Source organism: Silurus aristotelis (assembly GCF_946808225.1).
Source record: "Silurus aristotelis genome assembly, chromosome: 12".
Lineage (NCBI taxonomy): Eukaryota > Metazoa > Chordata > Actinopteri > Siluriformes > Siluridae > Silurus > Silurus aristotelis.
Genome location: NC_139585.1, coordinates 1,568,325 through 1,574,515, shown reverse-complemented (window position 1 = coordinate 1,574,515; position 6,191 = coordinate 1,568,325).

Genomic DNA, 6,191 nt, shown 5'->3' with positions numbered 1-6,191 from the left:
AGGAGGTATCAGTGGCCTGCTGGACAATTGAAATCTCTCCTCCATCAGAGTCTGCTTCGTCCATTTCCTGAAACCAGACCAAAGCCTGTTGCGCGGAGAGGTTCTTTCTGCGTGGCAGTGATACGGAGGCCATCCTGATGTACATTCTCAAAAAATGCATAGAAGAAATTATTCTCCTGCCTGGGTTGATCTGCTTTTATGCACAGCACTGTGCTGTAGTCATGCAATGCCACTTCCTTACATACACAGTCACAATGGACAGAATCACGACCAATTGTTTGGAAGATTTCCTATCCGGCTCGAAGGACCAAATGTTAGGATTTTCACTATCCGGTGTGCGCTGATCAGGGGATTGTACTCGCCCCAGTGTGTCAGTCAAAACACGGTACAGGATTCAGAACACTCAACTTTACTGGGTATAGAACTGATCATATATGAGGTGATTCTTGCTATCTTCTGTTAGCTGCTGTTCGGTAGGTTGCGTGAGTCAGAATGCATGCTATAAGGCCATTGCTGAGTGACCACTGCTGAATGGTCAGTGCTGAGTGACAGGTTGCCAGAAGGGAGGGAATTAACGGAGTACAAATACTTCGTTACTGTACTTAAGTAGATTTTTCTGGTATCAGTTTTTTACTCCACTATATATTTTTCAGACAACTTTTTACTTTTACTCATTACATTTTTACACAAATATCTGTACTTTTTACTTCTTACATTTTTAAAACAGGCTCTTACTTTAGTTTTAATTCATTGATTTGGTGAAATATCAAATTTCTCTTTTTACTGCGCGCTGATTTCAGCCGAACAACCGATTTCCTGTTACTGCGCGTCTTTTTTTCACTCCGCTAAAATACATTCATTAGGTAACAACATGGGCGTAAATCCCGGGAGGGAACGGAGGGGACATGTCCCCCCCCCATCCGAGGGTTGTGCCCCCCCAAAAAAAATTATTTAAAAAATATCGCACTCTCTATTGTAAACAATATATCTATGTATACCTATATAATTGTGTAAGTAGAAAAAAAACAACGCAAAAATGCATTTAGAAACAGCCCCCCCCCCCCTTCCTCACAGTGGTTTGACCCACTGCCTGCGTTCCCAGTTCATCTCACCTGCTCTACACACACGAGTCAGGTGTGCGTTCATCTCACCTACTCTACACACACGAGTCAGGTGTGCATTCATCTCACCTGCTCTACACACACGAGTCAGGTGTGCGTTCATCTCACCTGCTCTACACACACGAGTCAGGTGTGCGTTCATCTCACCTACTCTACACACACGAGTCAGGTGTGCGTTCATCTCACCTACTCTACACACACGAGTCAGGTGTGCGTTCATCTCACCTGCTCTACACACACGAGTCAGGTGTGCGTTCATCTCACCTGCTCTACACACACGAGTCAGGTGTGCGTTCATCTCACCTGCTCTACACACTCGAGTCAGGTGTGCATTCATCTCACCTGCTCTACACACACGAGTCAGGTGTGCGTTCATCTCACCTGCTCTACACACACGAGTCAGGTGTGCGTTCATCTCACCTACTCTACACACACGAGTCAGGTGTGCGTTCATCTCACCTACTCCACACACACGAGTCAGGTGTGTGTTCATCTCACCTACTCTACACACACGAGTCAGGTGTGTGACTGCGGCTCAATTAATGTTTAACTCCATTAACTAGGGTATTTTATTCACTTTAAATAAAGCGATTCTCTTTAATGTAGTTATTGAGACTCATTCATAAATTAGTTGCGGCAAAAATGCTGATTATGGATGTAATTTTCCATGAATCTGCTCTATTAGCGATTAAAATATGACTTATCTAGTGAACGTTAGCTTGTTTACAATAGCTTGTAGCATAGTGCACTGCAGCTAACAGGCCAAAGCCGTTTCCCATGCAGTGTTTTATTTGGGACGACTTGGTATAATGTTAATTTAACATTAACACACAATAGCATATTGTTTATCTGTGCATTTACTTAATGAGCACTGTGCTACATCTGAACCATCTATCTATCTATCTATCTATCTATCTATCTATCTATCTATCTATCTATCTATCTATCTATCTATCTATCTATCTATCTATCTATCTAATATTAATATGATGGGAGGACCAGTTAACAGCTAAAACAGGTAGAAGTAATAACTACTTTTTACTTAAGTACATGTCAGAGCCAAAACTCCTTTACTTTCACTTAAGTAAAAAGGTATAATCAGAACCCGAGTATTTTAAAACATGGGTATCTGTGCTTCTACTTAAGTAATGGATGTGTGTACTTTTGCCACCTCTGCAAGTTGCACGATGTCGAATGGCCACTGGTAGTTCACACCGTAGTTCACCATCTCTCTCAGAGTCTAATAAGTTTAGGAGACTCACGAGAGCTTGAATTTTGAGGACGAACAGATCGAAACTGGCTGTATCTCCAGGCTCCACACTAGAGGCAGACACACAGTTTACCAAGCAATGACAAGCTGCCTAGGACATCACAGGAGTTTAGGCAACTCCGTGAAGATAAGGCGGCCATTCTGGAGGAACTCCCACAACTTAGGGTCCTTTACAAGGATATGCAGAATTTAACAGTAAAGCTAAAGACAACTCTGCTAGTTCAAGCTCTAAATTCAAGCTCTCGTGGGTCTCCTGAACTCATTAGGCTCTCTCAGTCTTTTGCAAATGCAAATGTGCCAGGCCTCAAAGGTGTTGGGTGGTTTGCACAACAAAAGCAGGAGGAGAATCGAGCTGAAGAACTGTGAAAATTTCAGCAGGGGTGAATAACACCTCGGGACTAGTGTAACCCAGGGTGTTTATAGATGGTTAAATGGTGGATCAGTGGGGGATGCTGAATGAGCAGGAGGGGGAAAATTGATGATTGAATTCGAAAAGAAATATCATTTGTAAATGAATAAATATGTATTTTTGTTTAATTTTCTGAATGTGAGAAATGTACTTGGTCGTTACTGAGCATTGTCTCCTTTAAGAGAGTGTGAGATATTGACTAATGACGAGAGAGGACTCATTGCCGAGGAATGACTCAGACACAGCGCGAAAAAAAAGAGAGAGGAATACTAAGGATTGTTGGAGATTTCAGAAAGAAGAAGAAGAAAAAAACACGCGTTTGAGAATTAAAACAAACAAAAACAAACATACAAACAAACAAAAAAAAAAACTAGAAGGGAATTCTAGTAAAATATTAGTTTAGTTTGAACTCAATTTTTTTGACAGATAGATTAAAAAGAAAATAAGTCTTAAGATAAATATAAAAAAAAAAAAAAAAATATAGAAATTAATTTGGTTAATTTTATTTGCATTCTTTAAAGAATAAGTTATCTGAGTTTATAGAATTCTTTATTTTCTTTATTTTGTGTTTCTGCTAAAAGGGAAGCATTAATTGGTTTTTTTTATTAATTTTCTCTTCGTTATAATATAATAACTTTATTATAATTCAACCACATTGTTGTCTGTCTGTTTATTTAGTCTCTCACTGCTGCTCTCTCCGAATCTAGAACACTGGTCCATGTTACCCTCTGACTGATTCACCTGGGCATTTAAATAAGCCACGAGGTGCTGACTACTTAAAGGGGCGTTACACTTGCACCAGAAAATAAAAAACTCAGTAATTCTAGTGTTAAAACAGTCATGATTCTTGACATGAGCTTGAACATTCGGAAAGGCTCCAGAAAATGCTGAACATTATATACAGGTTTTAGAGAAACATCCAGAAATTTTTTTTTAAGGGAAGGTCATGCATATTTGGATAAAACATGTAAACTGCATTTTTTACAATAGGATGACTTCATAGTTGAAGTGTTCGGGTGCTGAACTCACCTGTCTGCAGTCTAGACCTTTCACCATTTATAAATATTTGGTGCAACATGAAATGAAAAATACAACAAAGGAAACCCAGAATTGTTGAGCAGCTCGAATCCTGTATCAGACACATATGGGAGAACATTCCTCTCCCAAAACTTCAGCAACTGCTCTCCTCAGTTCCCAGATGTATACAGAGAGAACATGGAGTGTTTAGAGTGGCCTTTTATTGTGTCCAGCCTAAAGCACACTTGTGCAATAATCATGCAGTCTAATCAGCATCTTGATCTGCCACACCTGTGAGGTGGATGATTCTCTCTGTGAAGGAGAAGTGCTCACTAACACACATTTAGACAGATTTGTAAACAGTATTTGAGAGAAATAGGCCTTTTGTGTACATAGAAAAAGTCTTAGATAATTGAGTTCAGCTCATGGAAAATTGGGGCAAAAACAAAAGTGTTGTGTTTATAATTTTGTTCAAGTCAAGTCAAGTCAAGTCAAGTTTATTTGTATAGCGCTTTTTTACAACAGACATACAAAGCTTTTTTTTACAAAGCTGTACAGCAGCTTTACAGAAAACAACAGTGAAGGTGAAGGTGTGTGTTTATCCCTGATGAGCAGCCGTGGCGACAGTGGCAAGGAAAAACTCCCTTAGATGATATGAGGAAGAAACCTTGAGAGAAACCAGACTCAAAGGGGAACCCATCCTCATATGGGTGACATCAAGAGTTTGGTCATAAATCTTTCAACAATACAGAACAATTTGTGATCATCATAGATCCAGCATCAGCTTCTCCATGCCAGGGCCTTTAAACACTCGGCATCTACTTCTCCATGATCATCCATAGGTCCATAATCTTCACGAGGTGGGACGTGACTGGAGCTGGCCAAACCTCAGGATGCCTCGGGATGGGGAGAGAAAGAGAAGCAGTGGAGAGGAATTAGCGTAGCTGCTGTTCATGATATTAACAGCACAAGTTGATAATGTGCATGTGATCAGATGTTCTGGAGCACAAGGTTGTGATGTGATGTGTGTGATGTGTGTTATGTGTAGGCTTTGCTAAAAAGATATGTTTTTAATCTACACTTAAACTGGGAGAGTGTATCTGAACCCCGAACACTGTCAGGAAGACTATTCCAGAGTTTAGGAGCTAAATGTGAAAATGCTCTACCGCATTTAGTGGACTTTGCTATTCTAGGAACTACTAGAAGCCAAGAGTTTTGAGATCTCAGGGAGCATGACGGATTGTAGCGTGTTAAAAGACTGGATAGATACATGGGAGCCAAACCATTTAGTGCTTTATAAGTGAGTAGCAGTAGTTTGTAGTCTATTCGAAACTTAATAGGAAGCCAATGTAGGGACGATAAGATTGGGGTTATATGATCGTATTTTCTTGACCTAGTAAGAACTCTTGCTGCGGCATTCTGAACTAACTGAAGCTTGTTTATTAATGATGCAGGACATCCAACTAGTAATGCATTACAGTAGTCTATTCTAGAGGTCATAAACGCATGGACGAGCTTCTCTGCATCAGATATAGATAACATATTTCTTAGCTTAGAAATATTTCTAAGGTGAAAGAAGGCTGTTTTTGTAACTTGATTGATGTGATTTTTAAAAGATAAGTTGCTGTCTAAAATAACTCCCAGGTCTTTTACCGTTGAACTAGTAGTTACAGAACAACCGTCTAAATGCAGGCTGAGATGCTGGAGCTTCTGTGTACTATTTTTTGGGCCGATGAGCAAAATCTCCGTTTTATCAGAATTTAATAGCAGAAAGTTATGGGTCATCCAATCTCTTATTTCTTCAACACATTTAGTTATGCGAGCTAATTGAGCTGTATCGCCTGGTTTGGATGAAATATATAGCTGGGTATCATCAGCATAACAATGGAAGCTAATTCCATGCCTTCTAATAATATTTCCTAATGGAAGCATGTATATTGTAAAAAGCAGGGGTCCTAGAACTGACCCTTGTGGCATGCCATAATTTACTAGCATTATCCTGGATAGCTCTCCATTTAAATCTACGAAATGGTAACGATTGGACAGGTAGGATTTAAACCAGCTAAATGCCTGTCCCTGAATACCGATGTAATTCTGTAAGCGATCGAGGAGAAGATCATGATCTATAATGTCGAACGCAGCACTAAGATCTAGTAAAACTAACAGGGAGATGTAGCCTTGGTCTGAAGCTAAAAACAGGTCGTTAGTGATTTTAACTAGAGCAGTTTCTGTGCTATGATGGGGCCTAAAACCTGACTGAAACTCTTCAAAGATATTGTTCTCCTGCAAGTGGTTACATAACTGGGCAGCGACAATCTTTTCTAAAATCTTAGACATAAATGGGAGATTTGAAATTGGTCTGTAATTCGATAGC